General features: G+C 36.3%; 1 protein-coding gene across 6 annotated transcripts in view; it reads left to right on the top strand.

Moving 5' to 3' along the window:
• Nucleotides 1–19,599, top strand: part of LOC139969792 (tetraspanin-7-like) — a 63,036-nt gene that overhangs the window by 18,655 nt on the left and 24,782 nt on the right. For 3 of the 6 annotated variants that reach the window (XM_071975066.1, XM_071975068.1, XM_071975067.1), the window contains exon 2: nt 9,974–10,097. The gene's annotated coding sequence lies outside the window, so the exon portion shown is untranslated. Of the gene's footprint in view, nt 1–9,973; nt 10,098–14,421; nt 14,707–19,599 lie in introns of those variants that run through there. The other 3 variants (XM_071975069.1, XM_071975071.1, XM_071975072.1) reach the window with 2 other exon arrangements.

Consider the following 19,599-nt stretch of genomic DNA (forward strand, 5'->3'; position numbering starts at 1 on the left):
TTGGCAATTTGTTAATCTTCTTTCAGACTTTTGGAGACTTTTGATAAGGTCTTGAAATCGAAACCACTTTTTAAGTCAGATTGCTTTTAGCCAAACAGACTGTGAGTATTAGTTTAAAAGGCACTTTCTAAAAATTGTATCATATAATTCTGGACCCTTGGGAAGAATAAAGATATCAATACATAGTTTATGGTTAAAGTAGGACAATGTTGGGTTCTGAAATGTGTGTCTACCTCACAATTACATGGTCACCAATAAAGTGGATTTAGCATCTACTTAGGCTGATTGGGCTCTACTAATGTCTGACATTTGACAAATGATTGCAATAATATGTTTAATAGTTCAATTTAACATTTGAAGCTACAGTGGATGATCAATGGATATAGCAAGTCTGTCTGTCTGTGAAAATTATGCTCTTCACATTTAGAGTCTGTCATAGATTTTTGCCCAAAACCGCGTGTGGCCATCTGAAAAAGTTAACTTTCTGTTGCTAGCAAGTGACGTTTTGTTCGTGTGGCTACAAAATGCAGACAGTAATGAACGTGATACCTTGTTATCTTTAGCTAGACCTGAGACATCCATCGCTGTATCGTTTATACACTGTGCTGTGGGTATTGACCACAGCTGTATGTACTGACTGTACACTAGTGTCTAATTACCAACGGTAGAAAGCTGTGTGTAATTTCTGGGATCGATTGTGGTGTCTAATACTTCTGTTACACCTCATTTGAAACTAGGTCAGATTACCGGCATTAGAGGTTTCTTTTTGCGCGAGTCTTCACACCCTTTAAGTATATAATGATCCCATGCCTGACAAGAAGGTAAATGAGGGGGGGGGGGGGGTCAGAGGAGGCTACAGCCCCAGGAGTCTGGGGTATATGATATGCACAGTGTGTATTCTTATTTGCATACCATATTAAAGGAAGAATGAAGACTATAAAAAATGAGGGCATGGTGACATAGTTGTCCCCGGGCCCTACCAGGCTCTTGACATCATTATTATGATAATTTACTGCAAAATAGTACCAAAAAAGATAGTAAAGATGGGTTGTCTAGATGGAATGCATAATGAAGCTTTATGAGGTATATGTGCCATCACAGACTGACTTCAGTATAGCTGAGAAAATACCTCATATTAGCAGTTTAGTAAAACCACATGTTTTTTGCATGCTATGGTTATGCTATTTCTTTAGGGAGAAGGGGGGGGGGGAATTTTTGGAAAAGTTTTGAATTAGTTTTGCCCAAAAACTTAAAAAATGTCTATTAATATGTGCATTAATATTCATGTTGCCTTTACAAAGGGTGAGAGGGAAACTTTAAATGATTGCAAAACATTTTTTTTATACGTTCCATAGTAGCACAGATCTTGTCAGTCTGATGTGACTTAAACCATATGTTTGGCTTGATGACGATAAAATGCATGATTTTCCCAATTTATAGCCCCACTTTAAAAAAATTTAGGCTCTCAGTAAAATGCCTTTAGATATTTTTGATACAGTGATGGGAACCAGCCGTCCCTGGTGTCGTTTAATTTTTTAATAGATAACAGTACTCAACACAGAACACATGGCTTCATGGATTTATTCCTAAATTAATTGGAAGAAGTATCTGTTTCTTTTTGACAATTCCACAAGGGTAGCAATAAAAGAGGTTAATATTTTTGTTGGGGTATTGACAAATGTTGATTTCATACCCTGTACATATATATAAGAAAAAGTTGTAAAAAGTCTGAATTTGTGATCCTAAAGTCTGTGGTGTTTGTAAAAACTCAGAGTTGCAAGTTTCGAGGAAACTAATAATAAATGCAGATTTACATGTAATTTTTTTACTGCATGTCAGTGTTTTCAAATTGGGGTAACACATATATATGTCAAATCCATATTTCATAATTGCTATAAATTTGTGCTTGAAAACAAACTTTATATAAGAATTTATATGTTTAATTTGCCAATTCTGTTGATTTAGAGTATTAAAAAGGCTCTATAAATTATATAAATGTGTCATGCATTTCTGGGAAACTGAACTTCAGATTGGAAATATAGGAGGTGCAAAAATGATTGAGAAGTGTCACCTGTGAAAGGTCAACAAGTTGAGGTAGATTTAACAGACTTTTGTTTCATAGTGAATTTGTGATCCTCTAAAAGTGTAAAAAATGAATTTCAATCCCCCTGGGAAACCTATAGCATCGGTAGTATGAAGTGCACACACTTCTTGGGTGTCCATATAATTCCAGGAAATATCTAGATAAAACCAAAGTCAGAGCTACATTCACGTTGTGTAATAATAATAATGATAATAAATGGTACTTATAAGGCACAAAATCTTCAGAAGAACTCAGAGCGCGCAAGGACAAAAGGACACCCATGAAAGAAATCTATGAATCAGGAAAAGCTTGACGGAAGAGGTGTGTCTTCAAATTGCTTTTAAAATGAAAGAAAACGTAGGAATGTTAATACGAAGGCTATTTGGAAGTGAATTCCAAAAACCGGGGCAGCAAATTTAAAGAACGTTCGCCGGCAGACTTGAGGTTTTCCCGGTGAATTTTCGGAAGAGGAACAAAGAACGTGTGGTGGTTGGTAAGTACACAAAACAGACAACAGATAGACTTAGACTCCAGATCTATACCTCCTCAGACAAGAAAAAACTAAAAAAAGGGATAACAATGGAATACAACACTATGTATGTTTAGGTTTGTTGGGAGGGATGACATGATCATAAAGGTATCTTAACAGTTAACAGGATTTATTTCCGCCTAGCTGCAAACTGAAGATGACCCCCTTTGAACTTTTTTGTATGAATAAGAAATGATACAGTAGTAATGACCCTCGGTGACAGGTATATACCATTTCCCAAGAGGGGGTTACTCAAACCCTTGACAACCAATTAGGAAGCAATTATATTTTAAACTGTAAATAATGAGTCACCAGCTTAGACCTGCTGTTTGGGTGATGAGTTAGCAGTACGCATGTGAAGGAAATGTTACTCGGAAACTATATGCATGCATTGTTGATGTAGTAGTGATGTTTCACCTGCAAGAGCCGCCTATAGCAGCCTGTATTTTCGAAATCATCGGACCTTTGAACTTCCACGTCTTCTTCATAACATGATTATTGATTCGCTGTACCGAGGTTTAATATCTTGCAAATGGTTTGTAATTAGTTTTCTGCCTAGAAAACATTTGTGCTCTCGTTAACTTTCTTCGACGTCATTGTAATTTAGCCAAATGCAAGCTCAAGCTAATGTGCAACGTTAGTGATGAAAGGAAATTGGAACATTTCAGTTTAAAGGTGTTCTTAATTCTCTGGCATATGAAAAGAGCTCACCATGTTAGCCAAACTGAGAGTGGTAGTCACTACAGTGTAATTAAACATGCAACATAAATATATATATACAATTTCAACTTTACTATAAAGTCAAAACGGATTTCCTTTCCTCCTGCTGGGCAGGGTCACAGAATGTCTGAAACAATTATTAGCGTAACCATACAAGCTTGTATCACACCTGGCACGAGTCTGTGGTGTGGTGGTGTAATAGATGAATAGGTCAAGTTGTTGTGATTAAATTAAAGGGGCAACGTCTTAATTTATCTACCAATAAATAGGTTGATAAGAAATGTGTTGATAAATGTGGGATTTTTGTGTGGAGCACTGTAATTATAATATTCTCTCTTTCATGAAAAAAAATCACAACATGGTATAAAAGAATGGTTGCTTAGGGAGATTATCATCCATCAGCAAGTACAAACTACATGCAATTTCAACGTAAGAATTCAGTGTGGTACACTCTTAAAAAATTCACATTTTCATGATCTGTTTGTATCTATCTCCCTCCTCCCCGACCCTCCCCCATCCCTCCCCCATCCCTCCCTCTGTATGTCCTTGAAAGTGTGTTCCTTTAAGCAAATTTATCATGAAAGAAAAGGATTTCCTAGCTTGGGACTTTGGTGTTTTTGTTGTGCTTCCAATTTCTCCCTACATCCCATTCACTAATCTGAGTTCAATTGGATTTCCGTGAAAGTAACAAGTCCTTCCCAAGACCAATTAAGATGAAGTCTGTCACATTTCCTACAAGTCAGACACATGTCTTTGAGGTGACAATTGTGAGCACTTAATTATTTATTAGAAATTTGCTTTAAGATGAACCCAAGGTGAATCTGGAACTTATTGAACGTCAGGTCGGTATTTGAACATTTTGAGGAACAAGATTGGATATAGTTGGCATATATATGTATTAGGTATATATATCATTCTGAGTTCCTGGTTGAATTCAGCTGTTTTCGTTGCTCACACACGTACATACCTTTGTTTGAGGTTATGGAGTTCCAGACGTTGACAAACTCTTCAAATATTTTGACTTTGTTTTTTATTCTTTCCATATGAAATTTTTTGAGCATGTTTGGGGAATTAAACTTTTCTGTTTTGGTCATGAGAAATCATGATGTGATGCAAAAATATAATTTTTGGTAACTTTTAGTAGTTCCGTGAACAAATTGTTATAGTTTTTGCACACGTATCAGTTGGGTTTGTATCAATGGGCTTTTTGTGTGTGATTTCTGTCGCATACAGTTAACTCAATGGAGTAGTCCCATTGACTTACTGTGTAAAAGTAAAAAGACCGTTGAATCAACTGCTGAATCAACTTTGTTGCAAAGGACCAATCAAGTATGACCTCAACAGATTTATGTTTGTGGGTAAATAGTAGATACTTTGATAATGGATACACATGTCTGCTGAAACTGAGAAAGTGAAAAGATCGCCAAATGAAACAATTACTGCATTATAATATGTATGCACGGCTCCTGCAGGTTAGCAAAAAGAAAATTTCATAACAGACAGTTATCAAATATTAATACAACGGTTAGGATAAAGAGTCACTCTCTTAGATTCATATTTTAACGTCCGTGATTATGAATGGTCAATTGTCAACAACCTTTTAACTGGATGACACACATTAATCTTGGAGTGACTGGAACTTTATCCCCTTTAATATGCCTTAAAGTAATGCCTTAAATAATATTGCATTTTCCCATTTTAAGGAACATTCAAGATTAACAAATAACATATTTAATCTTTTGAAATTTCGTTTTTGTAAGATATTAACTATTCATGCCAGCCCATCTGTTTAAAATCAGATTATTCCCCAAACGATCTCCCTAGGAATGAAACGCAGTTCAATGGTACCAGCATATAAACTTTATCCGACGGAAGCAAAATAAGGAGAAACTGGATATTCGGTTTCCGCGACGACGTCGTCGTTGTCGTGGTCACACGCCTATGATGGAGTTTAAACATAGCGACGGATCTCGGATCGATAGGTCTGTCGTTCTAGTCTTCGACATCGTTTCAGAAATGAGGTTAATAAGCTGCTTGAGATTTGAGTAACATGATCAGTGAGCTCCGCCAAATTAGTCTTTGACTCCAGTCTTTATTTATAGAGATTTTCTGGTGTATAGGGGGCAATCAAGAAAGGATTGGAAACTTGAATATCATACAGCCAGAGGATGGAGAGATGATTTGCATACATTTCTCGATTCCAAGTTTTCTGTGTATAGAACCCTGTTTTTGTTTTGAGGTCAAAGTTCACTTGAGATCCACAGAAATTAATTTTTTGGAAATCCTTGCTTACCTGGAAACTTAACAAACATGTTAAGATGTATCACTTGCAATCTTGGTATATTGGTTCTCCTAACATGAATAAAATTTTTTTTAGTAAACCGTTTGTTTCCTGCTTCAGTATTTACGTTTATGTTAAATTTAAAACTTGCTCAGCATATAGATAATGTTCTTCAAAGACCTGAAGATCCTGCCCAGTTAGATACTTTAAAAAATCCAGAAAAACAATAAGAGTCTGTTTGCAGAATTAAACCTTGCTATTAAAGCTAGTATGTAACTAACTGAACAAACATGTATACAGGAGGTATCAGTTTACAGACTTGGGTTGTTGGTTCACCCTAGATACCGTGAAACCTGATATCAAAGAACGGAACGCTTCATTTGATGTTCACTTATAAATTACATTAAAATTTGTAAGGTTAAAACTACAGATAGAAACTACAAAATTTCAAAGCTGACATATCATGTTCTTCAAAGATAGAAAGCTTTGCCAAGATACTACAAAACAGCTAGAGAACATTAACAGGGTGTTGGCCAGATGAATTCTATTATATCTGTTATTTTTTTTATATATAAATTAGACAGACGCGTAGCAAGGAATTTGCCAAGGGAGGTGCGAAGCCTATAGGCAAACTATCTAGGCTTAGCGCCACCATGAGTTGGCGCGAAGCGTACAAGAAAATTTTGGCCGAAAATGCCTCCCAGATCGCTGGAAATGGCACTTCCCAGGCCTTGTAAGTTGCATCTTAGCATTTTCTATTTTGAAATTATTAGCGATATAAGAAAATACCAAAAATATGCTCAAAGGGGGGGCGTCGCCTCCTTTGCCCCCCCCCCCCTTGGCTAGGCGCCTGAAAATAGAGAGTTAAGAAGGCAGCTTGACTGCCAATTTGAGCAGCATTTTGAATTGATTTTCTACATGGTAGTAACATAAGTTATGTCCATACTGTAATCCATTGCTAAATAAAGGGATATATAACCTCCTATTAAATTTGAGGGACACCAAAATGTTCTGCATTGGATGAAAACACAAGATTAATTATATCTATACTCACTGTTAATAATAAGCAAGTGAGAAGATCAGCCTTGAGACTAAATGGGGGGGGGGGGGTTGGGGGAATACTGGAACAAAAATGCTACTTTTAGTCCAAATTTAATTTTTGGGACACAAGTTTCTGCATTGGGTGCAATTAGGGATAATACTTTTGAAGCAACCAGAGTTAATGTTTGTTATCGTTTTTTTCCTGGATGGGGAGGGTGAGGGCGGGGGGGGGGGGGGAATATTTGATTGATATCTAATCATGTGTTAATGTTTCATGACTTGTTCAAAGTAATGAAATTTTCAACCTAAGGCAGCTTTAACAAGTTTTGTTTTTTGAAAGAGTATCAAATAACTGTCATGACAGTCAAGCGTGCCTATAGAAAAACAGTCCTCCTCAAATTCACTCTAGAAATAATATTTTTATTACTTGATAGCATAAACTATCCCAAGTACTGTCATTAGGATTCATCCCCCGTGCAAAGGAGCGTTCAGTATGGCTAGCATTTTGAACTCAGGTAAATATTTATTCTCTCCTGTTTGTTTTGGCCAAAAACAGGGGTCTCTGGGTCACGTGCTCTGGTGGTATTTGCTATAGGCAGGGAAGATCTTAATGATGATGGTAAGAATTTCTTAGCTTGGAGAAAGATTCATGTAGAATGGTAGGGAGTGTAATTTGTAGTCTAATAATACCATTGGAAAGAAAAACATTTGGTAACTGATGGCTCATTGATTTATTTCCATGACAACCATAACCTTTGCAATCATGAATATATTTACCATATTTTGGTTGCTAGTACTTAAAGGAATACTGCACTAATATGTCAGTCAGAAAGTTAAGGGCACACTAAGAAAAATGTTACATTGCTCACAAGGTTTAGTGTGTACAATACAAACATTGTATGTACGTGTATATACAATTCATGACTAAGTGCCATAAATGAGGAATTGATTTCTCATTGATTTCTCATGTGTTAGCTCAGTAGTTAACGCTGGTGCCTTCCAATCATAAGGTCCCCAGTTTGAGTCACTCCAAGATTAATGTATGTCGTCCAGTTACAGAGTTGTTGACAATTCATAATCATGGACGTTAAATATGAATCTAAGAGACGGACTTCGGTCAGCTTGCGGCTTTGATAATCCAATGATGGCTTCTTTGCGAGTTCCTGCTTGCAGGAGGATCTAAAATACATACATACATTAGCTGCAGCATTGATAATTCAAGACCTTAGGTAGTCCGTTTAAGCGTCAAATAAGCTAGAGTCAACTAATGGTCACCCATTCGTCAGTGTCATCAAGCCTTTTACTTCAATCATTGAAGTATATTTGTATTTTACTCACTGCAGCATTTAATTATGTCTTTATTTTAATACTCCTCAATATCTGGACGTAACTAACTTGGAGCTGCAGATCCACCAGGAGAGAATACTCTTGCAATATTCTGGCAATTTTTAGTTTGCTAATGTTTCGGGGCTGTTTTAGTCAATGATCTTTAAAGGCTCATAATCAACAATAACCTGCTATTTGACAGCTAGTGTAGGACCCCTGACACAAACATTTTTTTTCAGGGAGAGAGGGAGTCACAATAATTTTCCTCAATAAGTCGGTCGATTGAGTCCGTCACCCCCCTCCTCCCCCCCACACAATCTCTGTTGAAATATATATGTCACAAATCTTTTTTAAGTCTCCTGATTTTGCAGAATAAGTGACTGCAGTCATTACTCGTTACAACACTGCCATAAAATGTCATGTAGGACAGATTCCGGATATATTAACTGCATTATTGATTGAAAGCCCAGTTCATATTGGGGATATTCCCTCATTGTCATTTTGCTCCTGTTTTTGTAATCAAATCGACTGTAAAGAACTCTTTGCTACTGAAATACTTCCTGGCTGCAAATTCTGTTAAATTTCATTTTTCTGAGGTTTTTGCTCGATCAAGCTAAAGAATCTGAGAGAAATGGTACTGAAGGTTGTTAGCTCAAATTTCTTCTCTGAGCTGTTTGACATAGTAACCTTTAATTGAGATCCTAGTAGCAAGCGAACGGCAAACAAAAGTTGCCGCGTGCCGTTTCTACACGTGTCCCAGAAGGAATGGGACACTTAAAAAACAATGTCTGTGTCATTACTTATATCTAAGTTGTGAATATAGACTGTCTGTGTTCCTAAACGGACGGCACCATCCTACTTGATTCATTTTCTTATATTGCTGACATGGTGTCCAAGCTACTGTAGCTGTCAGGTCATGCAACCTTGTCAGTTTGCGTTTAAAGGTAGTCAGTATAGGCCCCAAATTATAGCACGCTATAAATGCTAGAAGTTTCAAAAAGTGCTTTCCTAGAGGTCGTACTCTCCAAATTGTACACAGACAATTTGAAGAAACACACAAGATGACGGAATGTCCCAGTGAGGACAATTTCCTCAAAGGTTGTGATAAAAACAGTTTAAGAATTTTGACCAAAGGTGACCATATTTATAATATCTAGCATATTTGGGGCCAATAGAGCATACCTTTAAAGCTGGTAGGCATGCAAGTCCAAAGTGTATTAGGCGATCTAAGCCATAACAGAACATTTAGTACTTTATAGTTGACCGAGAGTCTCAAAGCCACGGTAAAGTATCGATACAAGTTAGTATTTCGATGAGAGGAAAGTCTTCAGGGTGGTATAGAGTCATTCTTCGTACTAGGTCCATGAGTTGCTAGGTAACTAGGTCACCTACTGGTCCATGAGTTGCTAGGTAACTAGGTCACCTACTGGTCCATGAGTTGCTAGGTAACTAGGTCACCTACTTGTTTCAAGCTGAGAAGAGCAGTGGGTCCTAGCTCATTTCAATTATTCAATTAGGCCAACAACTATTCTCCACTATATAGTTATGTATATGATTACAATTAAGAGATGCCCCCACTAGGTTGTTTTTTCTCGGATTCCTAATTAGCAATTAATTAAAACTTTCTTTACTTCATTATATACTTCATTATATTTTGACACAAGTGCCCTCACTTTGTAGGTACATACATGAATATACTCCAGGGTGTTGTCTGCCCAAAAAATAACACTGTGAACAACCGAAAGGTTCTTCCTAACACTGCAAGCATTCCACATGCACTACAATACTGCGTAGTTGCAGGCAAATGCTGTTCATAGTTCTTTCTGTCCTTGCCTTGTGCAATGACCTGCAACGCCCTTATATTTTGTACTGGATGTTGTCAAAATTTATGATATGATTTTTGGGCTACTATGCTTCTTTGATAACTGTTCAGTTTTGTAAATTTGAAATAGCTTCAAATTGGATTTTCTTTCTCTTCTCTCTCTCCTCCCAGCTTTCGTTGTCCAATCCCCAAACTACTTCAAGATCGAGAAAAATTTCACCTTTCAAGACGAATCAGTTGTAACCATAGAGCAGGTGGACTCATCATTGTTGAGAGGCAGGTGGGAGATTTTCTGGTAAACAAGTTTCATCTTTTTACGCTTAGATGGTCATATCCTTCCCACTCAATATCCAGTGTATGCTTGGGCAAGCACGAACAATGTGTTAGACCTTTTCATTAGTGAATTAACCATGTGGTAATGGAATTGTGGTAACTCAATCTCTGAGAAAGAAACAGAGAAATTGTTACTTACAAACTTGATGGAAGTTAGTGGATGTTATTGACTTCTTCTTCCTGGGAATACTTCTCCATGTGGGTTATATGAGCTAGCTGGTATGCAAATGCAAGACTTCCCAGTTAATGATTATTATACACACATGCCTCCAGCTGAAGATTTTTGTGCTTGGTCAACATCTTGCATTCTTGCCCAAGCTTTTAAAGGTTGTAATTGATTTTAGAATTGCCCCAAATAAAGGGTTAATGAGCTATTAATTAATGTAACAGCCTCTTTGTTCAGCATTTTCATCATACAGACAAGTTTACATGTAAAGTGAGCACATTATTGTGTTCGTAAGCACAAGTACATTCCGAGATAAGTAAAAACACAAAATACATCAGTAAGTAGTAGAGTATTGTGATGTTTATTCTTAACTCTGCCTGAAACACCTGTTTCACTCTTTGATCTTCATGAACATATCAGCACAGTACATTTACATGAATCATGAATAAATCAAAACGTCATAGAAAATAATCAGCAGAGTAGCAGATAACATGTGGTAATAGTTCAACCAGAAGTAATGACTAGTTATACAATTTTTGTCAATATGCAACACACATATATATATATATATATATATATATATACAAAATGCAAATTGTGAAACATTGTAATATTTTGACTTTGTATAGAGTAGAATTAAATTGAAATTGAAATTGAAATTTTCATTATTCATCCAGCTTATGAGCAAATTACATTTTTACAGGAGTTTATTATCTGTTAGAGCATTGAAAAATTGATAAAGCTTATGAGCAAATTACATTTTTACAGGAGTTTATTATCTGTTAGAGCATTGAAAAATTGATAAAGATACTAATTTAAATACTCAAAAACATTTAATAATTTACAGCAGGCGTGAAGGGTGATGCCAAGAAGCATACATAACTGTTATAGAATTGAATCAAACAGGAACATTGCCTGGACGTATTCCAATTAATCACAGAAACACATACATGTACATAGCGCCCTGCGCAGGTTTAACATGTTTAGTTTGACAGTTGACACACATTTAACATACAGTATGTTAGTCTACAGCTGATTTTCTTAGATTGTGGAAGTCAAAAACAAATCAAATGTTGTCGCAACAATTTTGCAGGAATTTGTGTCAAATTTTCTATTACCAAATTTTGATGATGTGGGTTTTTTGGTCGTTGTAGGTTTCTTTGGAAAATAGTGCCTAACCCCTCAGTTGATTCAAGACAGCCGAAAGAAAAACTCATGGTATATAATTGCCAAGACAATTTGCCTTCCACATCTCTTGTATAAAGCTAACAGTTTGCTCAGGACAATCGCAAGTGGGAATTCAGTTTCCAATAATCCACCGTGCTCTCTCCATTCAAACATGACGGATTGCCCGCTGAAAAGAACCGTTCTTTACCGGAAAAGATTTCCGCAATTCTAAAGAGATTTCTTTACAAACAGCAATCCTTCTACTTCACTAAAGTGAGCTCTTCAGAGCTACGCAGTTTGCCGATGGCATCTTTTAATTCTCTTGAAAATCTCATTGCAAAATGCCCTGTCGTTCCTTATTTCCTCATAGCTCGAGAAAAGAATGCTCGGAGGGGATCCGTCGGTTTAACGGGAGAAATTTTCCCGAAAAGCTAGAGCAATCTTAGAGGAATATGTTTACGTAAATGCCAACGACACGGAGAGTGTTTAGATTGCTAAAGAACATTTGCATTATCGATAGAGGAGAAAAGAAGGCAAATTTGAGAAAATCCAGGGCTGTCCTTATATAGCCAGCTGTAAGTAAATGATACAAATTGGCAGTGGTATCAAAGCTGATGAAATAAAAAAAAGATGTGTACAAGAATGAACAAATAAGGACAGGGAAAAAAAAGTCCATAATAAAGCCTTCAATTAAGGAAAAGTGCTATGAAATTATGCTTCGAAGTATTAAGACAAATATTGATTTGTGTAAATTGATAATTTTTGAGTGACAGTAAAACTCAGTCATTCTATACAGATATAGATTCATTAGAAGATTATATCAGTATTTTTGCAAAAAAAAATGTTCGGCAGAAGTTGTCAAATGGATAGATCATGATTTGAAATATCTGGTCATTTATGAAAGGGTTAAACAAAAAATACTTTACTGAAAGGAGATTGAAGATATTTGGATTTTAATAATGTAACAACACCTGAAAAAATAAATTTGAAATTGAAATCAAAATTGAAACCAAACAAATAGTCTATTCTAAATATAAGTTATATTTGAATTAAATTTTGTACTGGGTGAGATAAAGTCAATGGTTTATTATTGAACACTTGGACACATTTCTCTAATTTGGAGTCACTAACTTACAAATTTCCATTTTCATATATGACAAGGTTTTATGCACAGTTTATTGTTAATTTTATTTAGTTGACATTTATGCTTCATTCTGCCTTTGTTAGGGCAGGGGCTGCTCTCACATAATATTCATTAATATTAATTGAGGCCAAGGTCTAATCAGAACCAGATTTTTATCTCATCCAAGGTATGATAGATGGAGCAGTGTGCAGGGCATATTTACTTCGCTCCTCACTTACCTGTCTCCCCACAACCTTAGCACTCTCGTTCTGCCAAGCTTAGAATGTCCTGGTAACCTTTTAACACTGTGCGCCCTCTATGACCGGACCATCCAGTCAATGCCCTTCCTTCTCATTCTACCGCCCAAAGTGCTAGCAACGTAAGTTTTTCGTCTGGATTACTTTCTACGGAATTCGTTGGTAACGGTAACCAAGGATTCTAGTTGTCTCATCGTTAGGGTCCTTAAGCACTTAAAGGCCTGCATATTTGATTGATATAAAGTGTCAGATTGTGTGTTGACTTAGTTTTTATCACAGGCAGGATTGAAATGTTTCAATAGCCAGATATGTTATCAAAGTCATTTATTCAGAACCTCTGCAATTGGGTGGTATTTACAACATTAATATCATTATCAAAGTGGTTTGGCTAATTAGTTTAATATACAGATGCATTTACCTTGACCCGGTTATTAGGGATAGAAAGACAACACTAGTGTGTTGTCTAGTGAAAGGCATCGAAGACTCGTCCCAAACCGCGTGCCGCCATCTAAAAAAAGTTGACTTTCCGTTGCTTGCAAGTGAAGTTTTTCTTGTCGCTACAGAATGCAGACAGTAATGAAACGCGATACCTTGTTTTCTTTTATCTGGACCTGAGATGTCCATCGCTGCTATGTACACTGTGTTGTGGGCATTGACCGTAGCTGCATGTATTGACTGTACACTAGTGTCTTATTACGGACAGAAGCAAGCTGTGTGTGTATTTTCTGGTGATGTCTAACACTTCTGTTACACCTCATTCGAAACTAGGTCAGATTACCAGCATCAGACGTTTCTTTGTGCGCAAGTCTTCAGTCCCTTTAAAGGAGCATTTCTAGATAGCATGATCTAATTCAGGGCACATTTGTATTGAAACTTCAAAGATATATACCAACGGTTTGTTGATTATCTGAAGCATTTTTTTGGGCTTTATCGTCGGATTTGCTAGAAACTGACGTTTTGCTTTTTCAACCCAACGTTTTGGACGCTTTCCTTCACTTTTGACCTTAACGGTTTTGTCGACTTTGACGAAACACTTATGTACATTTGAAAAGATGGCCTGTACCCCCAACTGGTTACCCATCACTGTTGTACTGCAATTGCAATATCATGAACTTGCTACCAAAATTTTCTCCGAGTAAACGGCTCAAGATTTCACCCTTTCATTATTTTTTATCTAAATCTGTTTCATCTCATGTTGGTATTAAAATCATGATAAACTCTCATCCCTTCAAAAAGTCAAAGTGCAAACAGATCTGGTGTTTTTCAAGGCCAATAAACTGATGGTTGTTTTTTTTTTTCAGGGGCAGGAGCTACTATTTGCTCCTTGCTTGAGGGCTGGCTGGTAGTGTGAAATACCAACCAATTGATGTAATGACATCATCTAGTTCAATCATGTGTGAGGCTGGGCTTGTTTAAATTTTGGTTGAAAACAAATAAACTTCAAGGACAATTGTCACCTTCTCCTCAGAAAAGAAAGGAAGAAAGAAAGAAGGCAAGTTGTCTGCATATGAATGGTATGGGTGTACAGTACTGGTTGTAGAAATATGTGTATATAGTAATGTAGGTGTAGCCACTATATACACAGAAATACTTCCTTGGGAATAAGACTGATATATTTGCAGTGTTGCTGCATGGATAAGTTGTTAAGCTGGATGCATTTGTTGTGCTGAATTCTCGCTTGGTTTTGTATTTAAGATTCAAATATTTTTGTGCATGACCAACTGTCCTGGAAGGAACTTTGTCAAGTCTATTTAAAAAGGTAGTAGAAAGGTAGTAGATGTCCTGCGTGCATTCTCGCAGAGAAGTAAGTGATACATTTGAAGTTGCTGAATCGTTTTCGTGTTTGGAATATCTTCAGGCAAGTTTTTTCCTTTCTTGTCTTTCATACTCATTAGATACCTCCATCTGCTTAGCAAGTTTATATTCAGCTAATTATAGTTTCAAAGTTCCTCGTTATTCATTACATGCAGCAGTATGTGAATAATAAACCATTGTCGGTCTTCTCTCAGTCATATTTTGTTTAAATAGGGTGACCATATTTTTGGGGTTGAAAAGCAGGATATTAACTGCATTCCTTTGGGAAAGGTCTAAGCTTCCCCTTCAAACCCACCCCCCCCCCCCCCCTTGTAGAAAATTGTGAACTAGAATCCATATTGGTGGCATATTTACAGCCTTACATACCTAGCCTTACAAACCTAACATTAATAACTAAAGTAGTATTGGCAAATAGCAAAAATGCCCTTTTTATGGTTGCCCAAGATTGTTACCATCCATTCGCCTACTGGGACTCCTTTACAAAACCTTGTGTACACAATATATAACATTGAAAAAGGAAGGGAGTGTCTTAAATTGTTATAACAGAGGAAACAATAGCACCTATTTCATAAAGTTTGCATAGAAAACTAGACCGTACTGAATGTATATGAGGGATTTCCAACCTGCAAGAATGGATGCTATAGAATCTTGCCAAACCCTGCAAAACTTGACTTGACTTATATTCTGGATTGCATGTATACAGTAGATTTTAATAATGATTCCTACAGTGTTGATATCATTGACTGTTCATGAATTGCTTGAGAACTTTCTAATTTTTGTTTTTAACTTGTTGAACGAGAGAAATATTAGAGCATACATAATTTAATATACAATAACCTTTTTTTATATAACCTTGAAACTTGTTCTGTACATAATTATCATATCATCGTAAAAGGGAGGCCAGGGGCCATTACCTCCCTCTTCTCCCCCTCCCCCCTCCCACTCTCCGTCGTCAGTCAAGGGGAAATTGTTTAGTTAGGGGATGTTTACATTTAGCTGGGGAAGAACTAGACCACAACTAAGGGTGTACCATCTTTCAACCACAGACCAAAGAAATATTTATTAACACAAGTATGCAATCTTGCATTTATAGAGCTAATTTGGCAGCTTTGGTAAACCGAAGGCCATCCCCCATCTTAAACTATGTCACTCGTCTCTGGTCCTCCCAAATGGATTCAGCTTAAATTGCATAATTCAGTCGGGAGGAATTTAAGAATTTGTCCCCGCCCCCACGTTTGGAATCCTGCGCACGCCACAGCTAATCGGTCACAACAGTCAAGAGAGTCATGTGACTGTATTTCCATCATTCCCAGTAAATAATTATGTCTGTAAAGTTTTAATGGTTTATAAGTACTAATGGAAAATTGCCACTTTGTGTTTAATAGACAATCATGCCAAGGGTGATATTCAAACTGACTATCAGGGTGCGAGAAACTCCTTTATGTGTTTTGAAAATCTAAATTATGTATGTCAAAAATGAGGCAAATTGTAGCATGATTTACGGGACATAAACATTTTTTGGCTTTCTATACGTACATGTACTTTCATCAGACACGGTCACATAATTGGCTACGTGCACCTACACATGACATGTTATGATTTAAAGCATTAACATCTATACATTAATAAATTAGACCGATTGAAAGAAAATTAATCACCATGGCAACATGATCATCACGTAATGTTCCACATGACACAGGTAAATGTCAGTTTATGTGACAATTGAGACTGCTGTGGATCAGATAATGTAAACGTGATTACTAAAAGTAATTAGGCCTACAGTTGCTGCATTAATAGCATGCTGGAGATGGTTTTGTCCTACACCCTCTTGATAGAATACAAGCAGGTAGTTATAAGGTATACTAGTGTTTTTGCTATTAAATGTAAGTTGCGTTTTGAGTTTGTCTTTGAATCATTCATAATAGTATATAACTCAAATCTTACGATCATAAAATATCTATTAGGGTGCATATAACCACATGACTGCTCATAATTAGCAAGTTATAAACCGTTAGGCCCAATACAGAGAGTCCGTTTTAGTCCCATAGATCTTTCCATAATTTTCAAACCTCTTTGGTCTATATGCCTAATATCGTTATTTCTGGTATACTGTAGAGGACTAGTTCATTTAAATATCATCAAGTAACTACTTAAAATCCAGAATATCATGTAACTGCGTTAAATGCTAAATGGCAAAGTACAACGTAATGATTTGGAAAAATAACTTCATGACTACATGCAGAATGTATTCTATACTGTATAACAACTCCCACACGGATGACTTGCACTTTTCACATATTCAAAATCACTTTATACATATTCAAAAGCACTTAATACATATTCAAAGCACTTTATACATATTCAAAAGCACTTTATACATATTCAAAAGCACTTTATACATATTCGAAAGCACATTATACATATTCAAAGCACTTTATACATATTCAAAAGCACTTTATACATAGTCAAAAGCACTTCATACATATTCCAAATGTTTACATAGAGTCTGGACTATTGAATAGGTGCCTCAATATCTAGAACTAAGTGTTTAACTTGTTTATCAAATCAGAAAAAAACTGTCTAGTTGCCAAGAAAGTATTGAGGAGGTACATGGTACTGCCAGGCTTGGGAGTTTTAATTAAACAGAAAGTGAAAGTGACAGCCTTACCTCTTTGTAATCCTATCTTGGCTCCAACAGAACCACACAGCCTTAATTCTCAGCTTAATACCAAACATTGCCCCGGGCAAAACGTTGAAGGTAGGATGTATTATGTGGTGTTTCAATTCATGTGAAGAAATTAAAAGACATGTATGAACCTGAAAGATTCACTTAACAGCCGACTTGCAATATAAGGGACAAACTAGCAGACGAATGTATCCATCATACTAGTTTTGTCTGTAAATCTCAAGGGTTTCTATATACTTAATTAAGTATGAATGATATGGCCTTTTCTCTGTTGATACTGTAATGTTGCGAATTATCGTTATGAGCATTTTTGTCTCGCTGATCTTATTACTTAGCAAACCTATTAAATTTTATACCATAGTTCCTTGTTCCTATAAATATATATATATATATAAATATATATATATATATATACCTGTATATATATATATATATATATATATAGATATATATATATATATATATATATATAAATATGTATATATATATATATATATATATAGATATATATATGAATAGCATATGACTACTTAAATAAAACCTTGAAGTTGAATTATTTATCTTAATCGGGTCTGCATGAAAGTGGTCTGTTTATCTGTATAGGCTGTCAGCAGTATCATGATTAAACTCTCACACACAGATCTGATCTTAAAATAGTTTTGATGAATTACAACTATATATCTGAACAATATCACATGACCGTGCTTAACCAAAATATCAACAGAGATGAAAGAGGTCTGTAACTGAATCATTCCTTTGACGTAGGCCATTTTGAAGGTAAACAACTGTATATGCGAAGTCCATAAACATCAATGTACTGTATGTAGTTACAATGACATACCGTTCAGACACACCTTAAAATTTCAGCTTCAGGAGTACATTACCAATATCTCCAACATTTGACTTTGGTATAATCTACTGATCAATGAATTTACCTCACTTCTCACTTACCTGTCTATGCACTCCTATCGTACTACCCTAGCCTAATAACTGGTAAAGATCCTGCACTGCATGTAATTTGCACTTAATTTGCAGTTTTGTTTTAATATATTGTTTTTATAGAGACTTAATATAATACACAATACTGATTTCATTACCTCTCGTACCTGTCTCATATGCACTCGTATATACCCAAGCCTAAGAACAACTAAAATTCTTGCCCTGTGCCCCTAAAGTGAAAAACTTATGTTTACCCATTTACACAAAAAGCAATGCTTATGTGGCAACCCATTTAGGTGCATGGATTTAAGCAGCATCATTGTCCCTCACATTGAAAAGTGACTTCATTAGTACTCATTTTGGATGACTCAAGTGTTCAAATTTGTGCCACAAGGAATGGCTATACATGTTTAGTACATGTTACTCTTTGACTGTCATGTCACAACTAACTCTTGACTTAAGTAGTCTGAACCAAACATCCTGACTGCATTTAATGGGTGCTTTCTCTGCCCCCCTTCCCCTTTCACCTTCTCTTACAGCTTTAGGATGCAATATCATTAGTTTCTCTGACTTTTACTACTTCTCTCCTCACACCCCTTTCAATCTCTCAACTAGTGCTTTTAAAATTAACATCAGAATTTAGCATTCTATTTTCCTCTGTTTGACTGTTACAGCTCTGAACCAACTCCCATCCCCCCCTCCCCCCTGCGATTACTCCTCTTCGAACTTTAACAAACAAATGTAGGAGTGTACGTTCCTGTGTTTGACTGTTACAGCTCTGAACAAAACCCCCATACCCTCCTCCCCCCTCCCTCCCTCCCTAAGGTTACTCCTCTTAGAGCTTTAAACGTCCAAATCTAGGAGTGTTCGTTCCTCTGTTTGACTGTTGCAGGCTTACAGTTGAAATAACCCTTGCAGGCTCCAAACCAGCATCACCACTTTTACTTATCTTACTGCTTAGGGATGTAATTTTAGGAGGCACAAACCATGTATGTCTCCTGTATCTCTGGCATGATACAGAGTATAAGATTGTCCTGATTCTGAAGGGGTGTGGAAGTTAATTTATAGCTTTGATCTATCGTCACAACTCGCATCAAAGAGGGTATGAAGAGGTTGCTGGATCTTCAATCTTCTTTGGCTTCATTTTCTTTTGATGTACCGTACGTCTATTAAACCTACCACAGTCTGCAGTGTTTGTGGGTGTAATATTTTATCTATTCTTGTTGCTCCACGAAATACATCTATTGTGTTCGAGGGTGTAACATTTTATCTATTCTTGTTGCTCCACGAAATACATCTATTGTGTTCAAG

The sequence above is a fragment of the Apostichopus japonicus genome, chromosome 7, assembly GCF_037975245.1.
Source record: "Apostichopus japonicus isolate 1M-3 chromosome 7, ASM3797524v1, whole genome shotgun sequence".
Lineage (NCBI taxonomy): Eukaryota > Metazoa > Echinodermata > Holothuroidea > Aspidochirotida > Stichopodidae > Apostichopus > Apostichopus japonicus.